At 38.3% G+C, this 21,775-nt stretch overlaps 1 protein-coding gene across 2 annotated transcripts in view; it reads right to left on the minus strand.

The window, feature by feature from the left end:
* FHIP1A (FHF complex subunit HOOK interacting protein 1A) overlaps window positions 1–21,775 on the minus strand; it is a 282,110-nt gene that overhangs the window by 245,317 nt on the left and 15,018 nt on the right. The window contains exon 1 of one of the 2 annotated variants that reach the window (XM_012470037.2): window positions 12,358–12,440. The exons of the other annotated variant lie outside the window; for it this stretch is intronic. The gene's annotated coding sequence lies outside the window, so the exon portion shown is untranslated. Of the gene's footprint in view, window positions 1–12,357; window positions 12,441–21,775 lie in introns of those variants that run through there. 2 annotated transcript variants of the gene reach the window in all.

Here is a 21,775-nt window from a genome sequence, read left to right on the forward strand (position 1 = left end):
ATATTAGACAGATCAACGAGACAGAAAATTAATAAGGATATCCAGGACTTGAACTCAGACCTGGAACAAGCAAACCTAATAGACATTTACAGAACTCTCCAGCCCAAATCCACAGAATATACATTCTTCTCAGCACCACATCACACCTACTCTAAAATTGACCACATAATTGGAAGTAAATCACTCCTCAGCAAATGGAAAAGAACGGAAACCATAACAAACAGTCTGTCAGACCACAGTGCAATCAAGTTAGAACTCAGAATTCAGAAGCCAACCCAGAACCGCACAGCCTCATGGAAATTGAACAACTTTCTCCTGAATGTTGACTGGATAAACACTGAAATGAAGGCAGAAATAAAGATGTTCTTCGAAACCAACAAGAATGAAGATACCACATACCAGAATCTCTGGGACACATTTAAAGCAGTCTCTAGAGGAAAATATATAGCAATGGGTGCCCACATGAGAAGAAAGGAGAGAACTAAAATTGACACCCTATCATCAAAATTGAAAGAGCTAGAGGAGCAAGATCAAAAAAACTCAAAACCTAGCAGAAGACAAGAAATAACTAAGATCAAAGCAGAACTGAAGGAGATAGAGACACGAAAAACACTACAAAAAATCAATAAATCCAGGAGCTGGTTTTTTGAAAAGATCAACAAAATAGACAGACCACTAGCCAAACTAATAAAAAAGAAAAGAGAGAATAACCAAATAGATGCAATAAAAAATGATAAAGGGGATATCACCACAGATGCCACAGAAATTCAAACCATCATCAGAGATTATTACAAACAACTCTATGCACATAAATTAGAAAACCTGGAAGAAATGGATAAATTCCTGGACAGTAGCCTCCTCCCATGCCTAAACCAGGAAGAAGTCGAAACCCTGAATAGACCAATAACAAGGTCTGAAGTCGAGGCAGCAATTAAGAGCCTACCACCCAAAAAAAGCCCAGGCCCAGATGATTTCACAGCCGAATTCTACCAGACATACAAAGAGGAACTGGTACCATTCCTACTGAAACTATTCCAAATAATCCAAAAAGAGGGAATCCTTCCCAAATCATTTTATGAGACCAACATCATCCTGATACCAAAACCCGGCAGAGACTCAACAAGAAAAGAAAACTACAGGCCAATATCCATGATGAACATAGATGCAAAAATCTTCAATAAAATACTGGCAAGCCGATTACAACAACACATCAAAAAGCTTATCCACCATGATCAAGTAGGATTCATCCTGGGGATGCAAGGCTGGTTCAATATACGCAAGTCTATAAATGTAATTCACCACATAAACAGAACCAAAAACAAAAACCACATGATTATCTCAATTGATGCAGAGAAGGCCTTCGACAAAATTCAACAGCCCTTTATGCTAAAAGCTCTCAATAAACTAGGTATCAACGGAACGTATCTCAAAATAATAAAAGCTATTTACAACAAACCAACAGCCAATATCATACTGAATGGGCAAAAACTGGAAGCATTCCCTTTGAAATCTGGCACTAGACAAGGATGCCCTCTCTCACCACTCCTATTCAATATAGTACTGGAAGTTCTAGCCAGAGCCATCAGACAAGAAAAAGAAATAAAGGGTATTCGATTAGGAAAGGAGGAAGTCAAATTATCTCTATTTGCAGACGACATGATTATATATCTAGAAGACCCTATCACCTCAGCCCAAAATCTCCTGAAACTGATAAGCAACTTCAGCAAAGTCTCAGGATACAAAATCAATGTGCAAAAATCACAAGCATTCCTATACACCAATAACAGACTTAAAGAGAGCCAAATCAAGAACGAACTGCCATTCACAATTGCTACAAAGAGAATAAAATACCTAGGAATACAACTAACAAGGAACGTAAAGGACCTCTTCAAGGAGAACTACAAATCACTGCTCAACGAAATAAGAGAGGACACAAACAGATGGAGAAACATTCCATGTTCATGGTTAGGAAGAATTAATATCGTGAAAATGGCCATACTGCCCAAAGTAATTTACAAATTCAATGCTATCCCCATCAAGCTACCAATGACCTTCCTCACAGAACTGGAAAAAACCACCTTAAACTTCATATGGAACCAAAAGAGAACCCGCATAGCCAAGTCAATTCTAAGCAAAAAGAACAAAGTGGGAGGCATCACACTACCGGACATCAAACTCTACTACAAGGCTACAGTAATCAAAACAGCATGGTACTGGTACTAAAACAGAGACATAGACCAATGGAACAGAACAGAGGCATCGGAGGCGACACAACATATCTACAACCACCTGATCTTTGACAAACCTGAAAAAAACAAGCAATGGGGAAAGGATTCCCTGTTCAATAAGTGGTGTTGGGAAAACTGGCTAGCCATATGCAGAAAGCAGAAACTGGACCCCTTCCTGACACCTTACACTAAAATTGACTCCAGATGGATTAAAGACTTAAACATAAGACGTAACACCATAAAAACACTAGAAGGAAACCTAGGCAAAACCATTCAGGACATAGGCGTAGGCAAGGACTTTATGACCAAAACACCAAAAGCATTGGCAACAAAAGCCAAAATAGACAAATGGGACCTAATCAAACTCCACAGCTTTTGCACGGCAAAAGAAACAGTCAATAGAGTGAATCGGCAACCAACAGAATGGGAAAAAATTTTTGCAGCCTACCCGTCTGACAAAGGGCTGATATCCAGAATTTACAATGAACTAAAAAAGATTTACAAGAAAAAAACAAACAAGCCCATTCAAAAATGGGCGAAGGATATGAACAGATACTTTACAAAAGAAGACATACATGAGGCCAACAAACATATGAAAAAATGCTCATCATCACTGGTCATTAGAGAAATGCAAATCAAAACTACATTGAGATACCATCTCACGCCAGTTAGAACGGCGATCATTAAAAAATCTGGAGAAAACAGATGCTGGAGAGGATGTGGAGAAATAGGAACACTTTTACACTGTTGGTGGGAGTGTAAATTAGTTCAACCACTGTGGAAAACAGTGTGGCGATTCCTCAAGGACCTAGAAATAGAAATTCCATTTGACCCAGCAATCCCATTACTGGGCATATATCCAAAGGATTATAAATCGTTCTACTATAAGGACACATGCACACGTATGTTCATTGCAGCACAGTTTACAATAGCAAAGACCTGGAACCAGCCCAAATGCCCATCGATGATAGACTGGACAGGAAAAATGTGGCACATATACACCATGGAATATTATGCAGCCATTAAAAACGAGGAGTTCACATCCTTCGTAGGGACATGGATGAACCTGGAAACCATCATTCTCAGCAAACTGACACAAGAACACAAAATCAAACACCACATGTTCTCACTCATAGGCGGGTGTTGAACAAGGAGAACACATGGACACAGGGAGGGGAGCACTATACACGGGGGTCTGTTGGGGGGAAGGGGGGGATAGCGGGGGGGTGGGGAGTTGGGGAGGTATAGCATGGGGAGAAATGCCAGATATAGGTGAAGGGGAGGGAGGCAGCAAATCATACTGCCACGTATGCACCTATGCAACAACCTTGCATGTTTTTCACATGTACCCCAAAACCTAAAATGCAATAAAAAAAAAAAAAAGTTTTTAATCCTCTTTTAAAAAGGTAATTAAGTTGTAGTATATCTTACAATGCAGCACTATACAGTAGTAAAAAAAATATATGGATTCATGAATAAAACATGGATAAATCTCAAAAACATAAGCTTGAGTAAAAGAGCAAGGTATAGAAGTGTGCATGTTATGGAATTCCATTTGTAGAAAGGGCAAAAGCAGCTAAAATTAAATAATATATTGTTTAGAGAAGACAAATGCATTTTTTTAAAAAGCAAGGGAATGATGAAGAAATGGGATAATGGTCACCACAGGAGAAATATGGGGGATGGGTGGGGACCAAAGGGATGCAATGACGGGAGGACAAACGGGTTTCTAAGGTACTGTTCATATGACATTCAATTTCTTAAGCTATATAGTAGGTATCAATGTTCATTTTATTAATTTTCTTCAAATTATACATGTACTTATGTATATTCTTTTATATGTATATGTCTCATTTTAAAAAGCAAAATAAAAGCCAAGAATCAAATGCTTTTTTAAAAGAACAACCTGATGTGGCTTCAGTTTCAAGATGCCTGACAGCCTGGATGCCCCTCCTGAGTCCCTAATCCAGGGAAACGCATCGAAGAACAAAATGGGAGAATTCCATACTATTGAAAAGAACTCGCTGGAAGGAAACTTTAAAAAGGTAAGAGATTTCAACAAATTCCTGGAACACAGAACGGGTAAGGAGTATGCATTCACAGATGAAACAGGGGCAAAGCTGCTCTCCAAAGCCACCGAGGAGAAAATCTGCTCTACAGAGCCTAGGGAGGCTCTGAGCTCAGAGTCAACATGTATCACACAGTAGGGAGAGGATCTGTGGCAGGAAATAGGGGGTGGAGTGATGACAGTTAGCACTCCCATCCCCTCCCCCTACCTCTAGCACAGCCTTCAAGCACCCTGGCCAAGTGTGATGACAGACAACACATCTCAGGGTTCATTTCTAAAGAAACTGAACCAAATGTGGCAGCAGGGAGTAAGACATGGCTGTGAAGACTTCTGATGTGAATTTTGATACCTGAGAGTAAATACCTCCTCATGGCATTTTAGGGGTGAAGAAAAGCTGGCCAGCAGACAACCCAGTACTACACACATACACACAAACACACACACACACACAGAGAGAGGGAGAGAGAAAGAGAGAGAGCGCGCTTCAGTTAGAATTCTCACTCAGGGAAGAGGGAAAGCTGAGGAAAAAGAAGGAGAAAACAAAAAAACCGAAAAGCTCTACAAATAGATCTTTTTAAAAGTGTAGAGGAAAGTTTCCCCAGTCCTTCATTCCTTATTATGAACAGGGAACCAAGTCTACAAGGAAGACCAGTAATATGGAGGGAAAACTGACCCTGAAAGTAAAGTGTTAATCTGGGAAACAAAAGAGTACTGTACCTCAAAAAGTGGGCAGGCATGGTAGCTGAGGCTGAAGCCGGAGGATCCCTTAAATTCAGGAGTTCTAGACAGCAGTGAGCTATGATCATGCCATTTCAATCCAGCCTAGGTGACAGAGCAAGATCAAGACTTAAAACAATGGTTGTAGTATCTTCTTGAATCTTTTTTTTAAGACAGTCTTGCTCTGTCACCCAGGCTGGAATGCAGTGGTGCGATCACAGCTCACAGTAACCTCAAACTCCTGAGCTCACGCAATCCTCCTATCTCAGCCTCCTGCATAGGTGGGACTACAGAAGCACACCACCACACCCAACTAATTTGATCTACCACACCTGACTAATTTTTTAAAATTTTTTTTGTAGAAACAGGGTCTCACTATGTTATCTAGGCCAGTCTTAAACTTCTGGCCTCAAGCAGGAGCTGAACTTGAACTCCCACCTTGCCCTCCCGAAGTGCCAGGGCTATAGGCATATGCTCTGCATCCCACAACCAGTAAACCACAATCATTAAAGAATAACACTCAATGAAAATGAAGTGATTATAGAGAATAATAAAAAACGTTTTAAATTTTTCTGAAAATGTGATTGCCAAAACAGAAATTTAATAAAATTGCCATAACAATAAGAAAATCTCTCAAAGTGTGCAACGAAAAGACAAAAGGATAAAATATATGGAAAAATAGATTAGAAACAAACAACCAATGCAGGAAATGAAACATTCAACTAATAGCTTTCCAACCTGTACCATACAAATCCTCCCCTACTCCAACCCCTGAAGAACACTGAACCCAGGGTATCAACCTGATCCAGCAAGAATGACTCCACAGGCTGAATAAAGCCAATCAAATGATCTCTTTTGGGAATATGACTTATGAAGAATTCAGAGTCTAATACGGGCCTAAAACCAAAAGGTCATGTCAATGCTGGCATGTATAAATATGTTGACCCATGTGAGAGAGAAAAGAATAGAGAGCAGAGAAAGGAAGAATAAGAGAAGAGGCAATGACCATGATCCCTGACTTTCTATTTCCAGCCCATGCCATAGTCCCTAATGGGTCTACCAGTGCCATATAGACTGGTTACAAAATTCCACATTTTTAAGGTTTAGGTTTGGGTCTGGAGGTGTGTACGTGTGTTTTAAGTTAATTTGAGTGGGCTTCTGTTCTTTGCAACCAACAAACTCTGACTAAAACAGCAGGTATCTATTGTTTGGAACTGCACAGTAACCAAGAGACACCGTATTATAACATGGGAACACCCCACCTTCCCCTGCACCAATCAGCTGTGCGGCACATAATCTTGACTCCCACTGCCTGTCATTCTGCCAGCATTCTGCATAAATGTGAGCTGTGTGGTACTGTTGAACAGTATCAAGATTATATGTGATCAAATGTTCCTAATAATTAAAATGTCAAAATTCAAGAGTAAACATATAGTGAATTCAATGAAACATTCAGTGAAAACTTGAGATTATGGAACAATTACAAAAAGGAGGCAAATGTTAACTTGCCTTACAATATGGAACAAGAGAACAAATGGTTCAAGATTTGGAAAGAAAATGAACAAATTAATGTCTTTTGTATCCTGAGTTCTTTCATCAGGCTGAAAAAATAGAAAGCCATGTAAAATTTCTCTTTTGATGACCTTAACAAAGCTAATTTACTTAAAAATTGAACAGAATGCCACTGTCTAGATTAATCTGCACAGAACAAGATAAAATATTGAAGTTTAAAAAATGGAAGGAAGATATTTTTACATACATGGAAAGTAACTTTCACATATATCCTGGCTGGATAACCAGAATCAAACCACAACATGAGAATCTTAAGCCAATATCTGAGACCCTGAAGAATGAATATTTTGAGCCTGAGCAGGGAGGAGAACAGCCAACAATGTAAAGAGATAGAGTATGTATGTACACTTGTGTGATTAGCAACCATCTTTCCCAGACTCTCTGATCTCAGAGATCAGTAAAATTATTTTTTTAAATATATAATATATATGTACATATATATACACACACACACAATCAATTCAATTGCCAATGTTCTATTTTTCCAAGTAAAGACAATTTGAAGCCATTACTATTATTAGGTATTATCACTATCATCCGGGGTTTTTCTAAAGGTCATCTTAATACAAAAAAAAAAGTAGAAAGGACTTGATCTCAGGATTTTCTAAACCCCTTGAAAACTTCTTCACAGGCCAGTAAATGCACTTATGTTATGTCAATTTTGTATCATGGTTTTGTGGGTTTTGCTTTAGCTAGGATTTGTGATTAATTCAACTAATCCCTACCTCTATTTTCTACTAGTCTCTTTCCTCAAATGGTTACCATAAGTGAGGAAAGCAGGAGATAAGCAAATGAAATATTTAAGAATAATACAGGCCGGGCGCGGTGGCTCAAGCCTGTAATCCCAGCACTTTGGGAGGCCGAGGAGGGTGGATCACGAGGTCAAGAGATCGAGACCATCCTGGTCAACATGGTGAAACCCCGTCTCTACTAATACAAAAAAAAAAAAAAACTAGCTGGGCATGGTGGCGCGTGCCTGTAATCCCAGCTACTCAGGAGGCTGAGGCAGGAGAATTGCCTGAACCCAGGAGGCGGAGGTTGCGGTGAGCCGAGATTGCGCCATTGCACTCCAGCCTGGGTAACGAGCGAAACTCCGTCTCAAAAAAAAAAAAGAATAATACAGTGTTTGGGAACCCAGAAACATGATATGGATGGCTTCATGCAAGTGAGGGCTAAGAAGCTGCCCTAGTCAATTAGAAAAGTTGGATTTGAAGGGTGAAGAACAACAGCACAGTTAACAGAGGGGCTTTAAAGCACAAACAGGACTGCATTTGGAGATACTGAGGAGGAGGCCTCAGCTGAGTAGCGAACTGACCAGGGGCACTAGTGTGAGATAGAACTGGATGCCAAGCTGCAAAAATTGGGAATTTGCTTCGAAGCAAAAGGAATCTCCAATGGAACTAACACGATAGAGGAAGCATATCAGGCATACCCAACAGAAGCTATGATTTTGTAATAAATTTTGGTAACTTGAAGAAATTTCCTGGGTAGTTAGTCTGTTACCCCTAGTTCTCTGTTTGAGAAGATTCTGCCCCATCTACCTTGCATGAGACTGTACTGCTGCTGTTTCTGTACCCAGGGCCATGATGGAGGTGATTATCCTAAATCCCATTGAAAATTACTGAATTTATCTGTCCTTGGTGTGGCTGCCTACTTCTTTAGGCGTTTGCTCTTGACAACAGGGAGGTAGTATCATTGTGGAAATAAAAAAATCATGAAAGATAGTTGCTTCAGGAAAGAATTGGAGATGACTGACTACTAGAAATTATCTACTAGACAACTGAAAATCTATTTGCTTGTTTATCCAACAATATTTTTGAGCCCCTAATTGGCACCTACTATGTGTCAGGTACCAAAACAAATAAAAAGACAAAGATCACTGCCTTCATGAAGCTTACTGATATGGTTTGGCTGTGTCCTCACCCCAATCTCATCTTGAATTGTAACCCCTGTAATCCCCATGTGTCATGAGAAGGACACAGTGGGAGATAATAGAATCATGAGAGCACTTCCCCCCACACTGTTCTCATGATAGTAAGTGAGTTCTCACAAAATCTCATGGCTTTATAGGTGTCTAACACTTCACCTGCTGGCACTCATTCTCTCTCCTGCCACCCAACAGGGAGATAGAGACATAATAACTACATATGTTATATAGTCTGTAAAAAGTACTTAAGAAAAAAATATATATAAAATCAAAGGAAAAACAAAGATGGCCAGTAATTTATAAGAAAACAACAACAACAAACACTAAATGAAGCTAGGAAAAGGGATGAGTTTCCCAGAGAGTAGAGTGCTTGGTTTAATGCCCTTTCCAGTTCTAAAATTCTGAAGAACCCTAACATTCTTGCTTAAGCAGAAGGTAAGATCAAAGAGTCACAGAATTGTTGTGGCTTGAAAAGATATCAAAACTTGAAACTGTCATCTTCCAGATGTCATCTTACACTTTCATGTTACAGAGGAGGAAATGTAGACCACCAAATTTAAGAAACTTCATCTTAGAACAAAAGATGGCTAGGGGCAGATGGGGAGTCCCAAAACTCCAGCTTTTCATTAACTTCTACTAAAAGCAGAAGCCCTTTCAGTTGCTTTGGAAGAGGCTCAAATCCTTTTAGAAGTAAGGCAATGAAAAAGAAAGTTTTAAAATTATACAAATAAATGGCTTAAGCCATATAACAGCAATAATAAAAACAGCAAACACTTATATGGCACTTACTTTGTGCCAGACACTATTCTAAATCCTTGTCATAAATAATAAACTTCTTTAGTCCTCACAACAACCCTTTCCCAAGGAAGACTCCAGAGTCAGTCCTTTTAATGCCAAGCAATACTCTTCTAATTATTCTTGCATAACTTCATAGAGCACAATCTTTATCGTTAATTAGGAAACTAGGTTCTAGATTTTTCATTTGAGTCTACCAGAATTGAAACATACTTGTATGTGGAAAATGCAATCGTTTAAGCTTCATTTGAAGAAAACATGCTTTAAAGGAAAAGAAAACTTGAAACTATATATATATTATAATTAGTATCATGCTGAGTACGCTGGTATTTCATTAATTCAATAAAGGATCCTTAAAGATGTTTTCAACTACATACTACTTCAAAAGATACTTTTAAGACCCTAATGCAACCTTTTTTTAAAATAAAATTCTAGAGGTTGAGGTGGGAGGATCGCTTGAGGACATACGCTCATGACTAGCCTGGGCAACACAGCAAGACTCCATTCTCTACAAAAACTTTTAAAAATTAGCCAGGTGTGGTGGTATGCACTTGCAATCACAGCTACTAGGGAGGCTGAGGTGGGACGATCACTTGAGCCCAGAAATTGGAGGCTGTAATGAGTTATGATCATGCCACTGCACTCCAGCCTGGGCAGCAGGGCCAGATTCTTGTCTATTAGGTTGGTGCAAAAGTAACGGCGGTTTTTGCCTTAAAAAAAAATCGCAAAAACTGCAATCACTTTTGCACTAATCTAATACAAATAAATAAATAAATAAATCTGGTAAGGTAGATTTGTTTTTGTGTGTGTGGTTTTTGTTTTTTAGTTAAACAAATCCAATGCTTTGGTTTTCAGAGGAGGAAAAGGGAGAGAGAAATACAATGAAAAGAATTAAATTCTTTTTCTGGTTAGTGTAGTGTGACAGGTCCCCCACTAGGTTAATTATGGAGTATGCCCATTGTCTGAATCCTGCAGGCCAGACAGTGAGCCAAGGCCATGGTGCCCAACCCAGAAACAGACATTCCTGACAACTCAAACATCTCGGAGAATATCTACGAACCTACCAAGGAAAACAGTCCCATCACACACACATAGTAGGCAGAATCAGAAAATTAGCCTAAAAGCACCTTATAGATAGGACGCAGCATGGATCTCTAGGGCTATTCTGCTGCCACCCACAAGTGTCCTGTACGTAAATCTTTTTTTTTTTTTTTTTTTTTTGAGATGGAGTCTCACACTGTCACCCAGGCTGGAGTGAAATAGCACAATCTCGGCTCACTGCAACCTCCACCTCCTGACTCAAGCGATTCTCCTGTCTCAGCCTCCCAAGTAGCAGGGATTATAGGCACATGCCACTGAGCCCAGCTAATTTTTGTATTTGTAGTAGAGACAGGGTTTCACCCAGACTGGTCTTGAACTCCTGACCTCGGGTGATCCACCCGCCTCGGCCTCCCAAAGTGCCCTGTATGCAAATCTTAATTAACCCATCTACTCACCAAACTGGGCTTGTCCGCATCATTCTTTGGTCTTCAGCACTTTCCTAGTTTGGGGGGTTGGGGGATGGGGACAATACAGTCCTAAGGTTTTCTCTCTACAGTTAATATTTTTCTAAGCATATGACATTTATGGTTTTACTATTAGAATCATGGCATGGATAACATGCAACACATAACTGATAAAATATATAACATTTTTAAACTAAAAAAAGAAGTTTCCCTTTTTTACACAACTGAATATAGATTTTGTGGAATGCACTATACAAAGTTACCAACTGTGTGTCTAAAGTTGATGATCTTTGCCTTCTGTTAATGAGGCTCATCTTCATTCCAATAGACTTTCTTAGTATTATTAGAAGATCTGACTATGTGTCACACCCCATTACGATTCACTTCATGGGTGTGTCCACCCATAGGTCTATCCAGTTGTACTGGAATTTAATCACATGGAATAATAGTTGAATACATGGATCATCAGCTACATCTCACAACCATTTTACCATTTTAGAGGTAATGTAACCTGCTTTACACAGTAGGAATGGTCTATACTATTTATATGCACAGACCTCAAAGCAACTTCTAAATCCTCACGAATTAATTTGTTCAGCTCCGAACAAGCCCTTTATCTTCGCTATCTCTATGAAAGAAGAGAAGTGATTTTTCTTACTGGAGCAAAGGTGGGAGATGCCAGGTTCCCTACTTCCATAAAGTAGTACAGATATTTAGATATGATATAGAGGAAAATAGCCTATGTTGGCTCTTATATTCAACATTTTTGGTCATCCTTAGGAGAATCTCATTTCACCATGCTATATTTTCAAACACACAACCCCTATAACCCTCAGCATATTTCAAAAGTTTCACTGGCATACTATACACATATATCTTTCTCCTTAACGTGATCACCATGGAAGGCCCAACATGGAACTATTTTTGAATGGCTTACTGATATTCAATTCAGCCATTACTTTACGTGCCAAACTTATGCAAGCCACTATTACAGAACTGTAAAGAATATAAAGAGTACTACACTCAGCCCACTCCATATCCATGAGTTCCACATCCATGAATTCAACTAATCAAGGACAGAAAATATTCAAAATATTCATGTTTGTACTGAACACAGGCAGACTTTTTTACTTGCCCTTATTCCCTAAACAAGACAGTATACCAACTATTTGCATAGCATTCAGATTGTATTAGGTATTATAAATAATCCAGAGATGATTCAAAGAATATGTGAAGACATGTGTATGTTATATGCAAATACTATGTCATTTTATATCAGGGATTGAACATCCTATGGATGTTGGTATTACTATTGGACGCTGGTATTACTACTGGATGTAAGAATTAGTATTTTTAAAGCAAAATTTCCAAAAAAAACTTATTTGATATTCATACAATTCTACAAAAAGATTTCTTATACCATCTAGATTTATACCAGCACAAGTTTATATTCTTCCACTTTATGAGAACTGAGAGAGTGATTTGAGACAAGGATGACACTTTGTCAAGTTTAAAATTGGAAAAATCCTGGAACCAATTACTCACAGAAACCAAGGGATCACCGTAGCAGAATCTTTGTCTTCAATCAACTTTTAAAGGAGTAAGATAAGATATGTGTACCAATAACTGTCGCCACAAGGTAGAATGAGAGCCAGAAGAGAAGTGCTGTAGATGTTTAAGAGGGGTAAGGGAGAGACTCTAAGCTCTGCTGCAGCCAACATGCAGAGAGAAACATGATCTGTTGTAAGAATCAGTGTCCACAGGGTAAAAATAAACCAGTTGCTCAGAGAAAGAACTATTTTTGATACTGAGTCAGAAAGAAATTTATCCTGTGGTTCCTGATAAAAGATTCTGTTTAATGTAATAAAAACCCTTATGCTATTTTTTTTTTTTTTACAATGAACAGTGCTGTTTGAGTGGGGCTGAGAAACGCTAATGAAAACCAAGAAATGTAACATGAACACCAGGCAGAAGAGCAGGAATTGGCTCAGCCGTGACAGTCAACTCCATACCTGCAGCTTACAGAGAAGATACTGAGATACTGAAGCATCACTGCCATATTTAAGATAGTAACATTTATTTTTGGAGAATAAAATGCAGATAGGATCTAAATAACACTAGTGTGTTTAACTGATCTCACTTTTTTCTTATACAAATTAAATCACTAAAACATTGTGATGTCATCATTTTAATATTCCACAAAAATGGAAAATAGGTCATGTGTCTAAAACAAACAAAAGAGGAATTACTATCTTTAAAACAAAATTCCAAAAAATCTTATTTGGTATTCATATGATTCTACAAAGATTTTTTTACACCATTAATATTTTTTTTTGAGACACAGTCTCACTCTGTTGCCCAGGCTGAAGTGCATTGGTGTGATCTCGGCTCACTGCAACCTCAGCCTCCCGGGTTCAAGTGATTCTCCTGCCTCAGCCTCCCAAGTAGCTGAGATTATAGGTGTGTACCACCGTACCCAGCTAATTGTTGTATTTTTAGTAGAGGCGGCATTCCCCCAGGTTGGACAGGCTGGTGTTGAACTCCTGACCTCAGGTGATCCACCACCCGCCTCAGCCTCCCAAAGTGCTGGAATTACAGGTGTGAGCCACCACACCCAGCCCCATTTAGTTTATACTAACACCAGTTTATATTCTTTCACTTTATGAGAACTGACAGGGTGATCTGAGACAAGGATGACACTTTGTCAAGTTTAAAATTGGGGGAAATTCTTTAACTGGAGGTTAAATAGGGCAAATTCAGTCATCACAGATATCTCTTTAATTCTTTGACAATTTTAATTTAAAAGATTTTTGTTATATGTCACATGTTCTCACTCAAGTGGGAGCTTAAAAAGTGAATCTCATGAGTTAGAGTTGATTGGTAGTTACCAGAGGCTGAGAAAAGGTGGAGGGAGGGGAGAATTAAGTTGGTTAATGAGTAAGAAAATACAGGTAGATAAAAGGAGTAGGTTCCAGTGTTCCACAGCACAGTAAGGTGACTATAGTTAGCAACAACGTATTGTATACTTCAAAATATCAAGAGTAGAATTGGAATGTTCCCAATATAAAGAAAAGATAAATGTTTGAGGTGATAAATATCCCAATTACTCCAATTTAATCATTATATATTGTATGCATGTATTAAAATATCACATGTACCCCCCAAATACATATAACTATTATGTATCAATTTTTTAAAAAGATTTGCATCATAAAGGAGTCCAATTCCTCATCTGGCCACCAAGAGCAAGGGTTTTCTTGCATAGAGTGAAAAAGAAAAGATCTTTTATTAGACAACAGAATCAAGGAATGATTGGCAGTAGGAGGTTTTTTTACCTAACCAGTGACCTACTTCTTTTTTCTTTTTACCTAACCAGTGACCTACTCATTAATCAATAGTAAACAACCAACTAACACTACACAGTATTCTGAGACAAGATCTGCATAAAAATCATTACCAGATCAGATTAGCTCTAATTCCAATGATTAGTCCCAGGTAATTAATAATATCAACTCCAAGTTTACAAATGAACCAACTGGTAACATTTATGAATGACTGGCAAAAAAAAATTCCAATTATTATTGCAATGATTCATACACCTGGAAATGAATAATTGACCAAGAGGCAGAATAAACTGGAGTCAATGTATAAATATTTACTCCTGAATTTGGCTCTCACTGTTATATCATTTTTCACGTAGTTTTACAGTCTGTGATTATAGGTACCACTTGCCTAAACCTATCAAAAAGAAGTTTCATAGAAAAGAAAAAATATGTAAATTTAAAATGTGTTGAGTCCTTATATTTATGTACTAGTCTATAAACATTCTAAGAATATCTCATTTATATAATCAGTAGCATAGTGACATTATTTATTAATTCCCATCTAATCCTACAAATAATTTAAGGTAGCTTATGAGAAATGCATATGTTAAAAAAGAAAACTAGAATTTATGGCCAAGAAGTACAAATTAGGGTAGTAAATGAAGAATGTGGCCAGGATAAAAGAAAATGGAATAGAATTCAAAATGGAGACCACAAAGTCTTACACAGTAACTACAGTTCAACAGATGATTTGATTCTGTGCTTTCTAGCAGCCAAGTTGAAAATGTAAATATGATTAGCTATGTAATTTTCCTTTGGAACAACCATTTGCACTTCTTCAGGGAAGCAAAGTTCTTCCCTATTGCTTACTATGAAAAAGCTGCTCTAGGAAATATTGAAAGATATGATGGAAAAATTTCCCAATAGCATCTCTATAGCAAATGAGGACATAGAGCTGTTTTATATGCCGTCCCTAATTAAAACTGAACTTTGCAATAAAATCAAGATAATACAGCCCAGACGCGCATATGTTCAAGGTAGACTGAGCTAGAGATTCTAAAGAGCTACAAGTCTAATAGTGTAGTTTGATTAAAAGATTATGAGCAGTAAAGCACAAAAACAAAAATAAAAATAAATAGCCAAAACTGCAATGTTTCTAAGCTTCCACCTCACTTACCTTCTCTCTTTGAACAAGTCCCTGGCCACTGTCATCTGTCCCACAGCCTCCACTCTCATGCCCTTCACACCTAACTCAGAGCTAAAATATCATTTTCATTTACTTGTCTGACACTTGGACTTCAGTGTCTCACCAGCACCATTAACTCCACAAGTTTCAAACTAATCTAAGTAATCTGTCCTCCTAAGCCTATTTTTCCTTCTGCCATCCCAGGTATGTCATGGAAATCCCATCTTCCCAGTCACCTGGGCTTACATTCTTATAGTCACATTCTTTCCCTTCTTCTCCCTAACTTTCCACATCCGATCAGTAGACTGCCTTGCTATTTCTACCTCCAGGGGAACCTATCACATTTTCTATAGCCCCAGGTCACCATCCTAGATCAGAATTCCATTACCGCTGGGCCTTCAAAATAGACTCCTCAATTCTCTCTCAGCGACCTCTCTCCCCATTCCAATTTATCTCGTACACTGCTGTAACAATAATATTCCTAAGGCTGCGACTAAATCAGTTTAGTCAAAAACCTTCATCGCATTCCCTCTGCTCACCAGAAGCAACCTAGTATTTTGGGCCTAACCTGAATGGCTTTCCCCCTCATACACACGCATGAACCTGCCAATAAGTCTAACTACTCCCAAAATATGCTGTATCTTTCCACTTTTGCTCATGGTGACACAACCATAGAATACCCTTCCCTTCATCTCTGCATGTTAAAAGACCAGGTTTAAATGGTACCTCAGGTTTAAAGGGTACCCAGAAGCCCTTCCTAGTTCTCTCAGCAAAAAGTAAGCACTTCCTCCTCTCTCCCTCCCCTTGCAACTGACTAGGGCTGTAATTCCAGAGAGTAATCATCACATCTTACCAGTTTCTTTCCTGTCTAGCCTAGACTTCTGACTGCTTCAACCTTACTATCCTAAACACACTTCTGATCCTATCAGCATACTATCTAGTCATCGCTCAGTTTCCTTATGAGGATATGCAAGGCTCTCCACAGTTGGCTTTACTCAGCACACTTTGTTCATACATTGACCACTGCACAAATGGAATCACACTGGAGTTATATGTCCATCTCCTCCAGAGCAAAGAGTAAGTCTTAACTAATTTTTGCATCTAATATAGCCACCCAGTCACTTTTTTCAGACCATCTGACTTTAATTCTCTGCAGAGCAGGTCTTTTCCTGCTTATTTATTGTCTGTCTCTTCCTCACTAGCATGTACACTCAATGGAAATAGGAACCTTGCTTGTTTTGTTCTCAACTATATTCCCAGCACCTAGAACAGCACATGGCACACAGTAGATCATCAAAAGGTCAGGATGAATGAATTAATGGTTAGATAAATGATTCTCAGTGTCTACCCCAGTCCTGGCACAACACAGGTGCCAAGTAAATGTCTGCTCAGTGAATGAATCTTGTCTTGTACGAAAGTTATTTTCACACATATTTTAAAAGCTCTGAGAGTTGGTGATCTTGATAACCTCTCTGGCACTTAACATAATGCTTTACACATACGAGGCCCTTGATAAATTTCTATTAAATTGGCTTGCTAGTTCAATAAAGGCTTAAGTAATTTACTAACTTACCTTCTAAATCTGAATTTGTCTCATATTTTCAATAAAGAAGAGTTTGCATTATTTCTTATGGCACATAATGCCTCTCTCCCAGAGGAAAGGCTGTGCTACAGAGTAGTTATGGTCACCAGCTTTGCTTTAGAGATCTGGTTCAGAACCCAGCTCTGTCACTGATTGCCCATATGACTTCAGGCAACTATTTAATCTCTCTTCACTTCAGCTCCCTCTTTAAAAGATTAGTAAACCTGTCATGCAAAGCAGCCAATTTCCTTCATAGCTAAATGGTCAGCCCTAAATCCTTTATTACCTTTTCTTTAACCAGTTTTAAATTGTTCATCTCATGTCAGATATTTTAATATATGTTGCTTGAACTTGAATATGTCATTATTTAAAATAGTAGGGGATTGTGTTTACAAAGTATTAATTCTCATTAACTTCTCATGACCTTACAGCATTGCAGTGCTCATCCAGTGAACACAAGTGATTTTATAACATTACTGCCCTCATGCCTCATGCCTAAGACTTCCTGAAGCCACAGCAAACTAATGTCCCAAAGTGGCACTATCTAACACAGAGAATTAATTCTCTTTCCCTTAACACCCCACACAGGATATAGTACAACAATCAGGTAAGTCATAAGAACATGAACTATACCTATTAAATATATTACACAATAACATGACCCCCAGCTTAAGAATGATTTTTTAAAAACAATAATAAAGGGCTTAATGCAAATGTAAGCACATCATCTCAGTCAAAATGCATTTGACATTATTCAAATCCCTCTGGGGGACAATTGCATTTGGAGGTAGGGAGTGGTTCACCAGGGCTCACAAAGATTAATGTCACCAATTCAGGTTAGAGCTTGTGACTCCACCACAGTCAGGATTGACTGAGATTCACACAGACAGGAGAGAACATAGTGAGTCTCCTGCACAAACACTGAAAGGCCTTTTCCATGAGGCTTATTTACCAAAAAAGCAGTGGCATGTTAAAGAAGATATTTATCCTAGAAGCAGTCTTTAAAAGATCAAATTCAAAAGATAATTCTCTCACAAATCTTGTTATTACTGCCTGGCACAATAAAAGTATTTGCATAAGTAAATGCAGTCAGCACTGAAGCAGTATGAAAATGTAAGCTTTTATTGGCAAGTAGCCAACAAAACAAAAAGCAAATGAAAGCTAAACCTCTGTTGCTCAGGTGCAAACAATAATACTAAAATAAAAGGTCAATAGAACTTTTGTTACTGGCCATGTAACTAAGGCTTCCTACCAAAATGTTAGGCTTACAGAGCCATCTACTATTCTGAAAGCATCTGTATCATGTTGATTGGAGTGCATTTTCTCAAAGGTAAGCAAGTAAAAAGTATAGTGCTGATGGTAAGCTGAATGGAGCTGTGACAAATATCCTGCTGAAAGATAATCTTCAATAGCTGCTGTTATCAGTTCAGTATATCCAAAAGTGTTCCCACAGATTAAAAGGCAAAGACACATAGGTGTTATTTTAAACTCAATTACTCCTCTTAAAATCAATGCCAATTTAAGCTATTGGAGAAAGGTATAACACACACTAAATTTCTTCCAAAATCAGAAACTAAAAGGGCAGTATACCTAGTACAAAAAAGAGTTAAGTGCTGGCAACTAAGTCAATGAAAATATTGAATAAATAATCTTAAACAGTAGACCTTGGCAAGAATCCCTGATGCTTTTCAATAAAAGGATGTGGTCCCAGTTCTGTGATCCTTCACACTAAGAGGGACTTTTCTAAAGCACAGAACTCAAGACCTGGGGAATGTAAGGCACTTTATAAATGTTAACTCAACTCTCTATTACATTCCTTTCTAGTAAAAAACAAATTCTGCAAGATTTATTTTGACCACAAAGGACAAAAAGCGCAAAGACGAAGTGAATAACTTAAGAAGGTAAGACACATCCCTCCGCCTCATAACCAGAAGCAAAACTGAAACACCCTTACTTCATGAAGAGAGAGACTGAAAGATTTTAACAGAAACAGCAAAACCCACACATCCAGAGGAGCATTAGACTCTTCAAAGACAACACACTTCTAATTACAAAAATCTCTGCCAAGGCACGAAACACTTTAGGAACAACTCTTTTAGGACTGCCTTCATGCATATAACATTCCTTTGAAATTTTCAGCTGTGGCAAATTTGGTTATTTGAAAGTAGAATTTGATATCTGTAAGTTGGAAGTACATTTAGAAAATGAAGAGAATCATCAAGCTGGATTATTTATTTATTTATTTATTTACTTTGAGATGAAGTGTCACTCTTGCCCAGGCTAGAGTACAGTGGTGCAGTCTCAGCTCACCGCAACCTCCACCTCCCATGTTCAAGCGATCCTCATGCCTCAGACTCCCGAATAGCTGGGACCACAGGCACATGCCACTATACCCAGCTAATTTTTGTATTTTTAGTAGAGACAGGGTTTCTCCATGTTGGCCATGCTGGTCTCCAACTCCTGGCCCCAAGTGATCCACCCACCTTGGCCTCCCAAAGCGCTGGGATTACAGGCATGAGCCACCCTGGATATTATTTTTAATAAAAAGGTAACTGCTTTCATCCTTTAGGTGGCTTGTGAGAGTTGCTCCAAAATTTCTTTCTAACAACAGCAGCTATGAAATAAGGAGGTAACCTCTCTAGATGATGTCTTTGAAGGGCACGTTTCACTTTTTACAATGTCTTTGGTACTGGCACTGTGTATGCACTTAATCAACTAGATAATGGCTATATCTGATTCCATTCTTTCATGTGATTCATTCATTCAACAAATATTTATGGCGTATCTAATCTGTACTAGGTGCTGAGCTAAGTGCTGGGGATACAATGGTGAGCAAAAACAGGCCAGCTGTCTGCCCTCATGAAGTGTACAGTCAGGTGGGAAAACAATTTACATAAGCATATAAATTATAACCAGTAAGTCCAATAGGAAAAAAGATACATAGTGATGTAAATGCCTATAATAGTGAGACCCAACCAGGGTAAAGACTTTCCTAAGGAAATGGAGTCTGAGCTAAAGATAAATAGGAGTTAACTAAGCCAGCGTGGCTAAGATAGAGATGTATAAAGATGGTGTGGAAGGGGGAGGAATGGTGTTCCAAGTAGAGTGAACAGTGTGTGCAAAGGCTCTGTGGCTTTTTAAAAGAGAACAATGCACTAAAAGAACGGAAAGAATGACAGTGGTCCTCAAACATAGAGAGTTAGTGAAAGTGTATCATGAGATATGGAATACTATGCAGCCATAAAAAACGACGAGATCATGTCCTTTTTAGGGACATGGATGAACCTGGAAACCGTCAATCTCAGCAAACTGACACAAGAACAGAAAATCAAACACCGCATGAGAACACATGGACACAGGGAGGGGAGCATCACACACTGGGGTCTGTGGGGGCAGGAATAGGGGAGGGACAGCAGGGGGTGAGGAGTTGGGGAGAGATAGCATGGGAAGGAATGACAGATATAGGTGAAGGGAAGGAAGGCAGCAAACCACACTGCCATGTGTGTACCTATGCAACAATCTTGCATGTTCTTCACATATACCCTAAAACCTAAAATGCAATTTAAAATAAAAAAAGAGGATCATGAAATAAAGCTGGAAAGATAGTTAGGGAGGCTTGCACATATTGAGGATCTACTTTTACAGTGATTTTTTTTTTAAAGACCCAAAAGGATTTTAAAATGGGAAGGAGGGTAGGGGAGGGAGAATGACATGATGAAATCTATATTGTTTAAATATAACTAAAAGTGAGGTAGAATGGAGTGCCCGAGGTAGAAGCAGGAAGGCTAGTTAAGAGACAAATGTAGTAACACAGAAGAGAAGGTAGTGTTAGTAAAGATGGAGAGAAATAAATGAATTTAAGAGATACTAAGTATAGAAAACCAGTAAAAACTAGGACTCTATATTCATTATTTACTTAGACATAATGCTTTGGTTTTGCCTGAGTTCCTTAATTATTTTAAGCTGAAAACCATCATACAAATGTTAGGGTTATTTTTCAATCAGCCTTCTGTATCATATTTATGGTATTTCTATGGCGTATTTTAGATAAAGAAGAAAAAGCAGCAAAGAGGAAAATAAAACTCAAGACATAACTCATTTTATGTAAAAATGTGTGTTCCTGAAAAATTGTGTTATACCTGGACAATAAAACAACAACCTTCAGAAATATTCCTGAATAAACATTACTTCCTTGCACAAAAGCATAGACTACAAAATACAAAACAGATGCTCATGATACTATATCAAGTGAAAAACAAACCACTATCTTGATTATTTCCATACAGCATTTCTCCTTTATTATAGGGTACACAAATTGGGTGATTTTATAACTCTAAAAGGATGGCATGGCTCAGAAATTTAATAATCACCATCAAGTTTCATAATAAACCATTGAGTAAGCAACTAGAACACCCAAGAGACTTGCAGTGATTTAGATCTATTCCTTCACCAATGATTTCACTCACAGGGAAAAGTCATTTTGTATCTATATTACCGTGATATGCTATCTCTAGTTCACGCCCTCCAGAAAATGCAGCTTACCCATAAGGCTGAGTTACAATGTCCTAGTAATGTAATAAGAAGTTCAAAATGTTCTCTTCCTGGTCCTTCTCAGAATTGGGAAAATGGGGTTGAGAGGGCGAAAAAATTAAAATTTTAAGGTACAAAATGTAGTCAGCCTTACAGACTGTATGAACACACATACCACAAGAAGTCTAATTTTATACTGACTTGCCCACATGTTCTTCTGTCTGACTTACAGAGAACAATCTGTACCACAGCTCAGTGCAAATATAAAGAAAGAGCTGGGTTTTACTGGTCTCATATATCAACAACAAATGTACCATCTAAATTCTAACTCCATGAGCTAAA

The sequence above is a fragment of the Aotus nancymaae genome, unplaced genomic scaffold (genome assembly GCF_030222135.1).
Source record: "Aotus nancymaae isolate 86718 unplaced genomic scaffold, 86718_ANA_hifiasm-v0.15.2.pri h1tg000033l, whole genome shotgun sequence".
Classification (NCBI taxonomy): Eukaryota; Metazoa; Chordata; class Mammalia; order Primates; family Aotidae; genus Aotus; species Aotus nancymaae.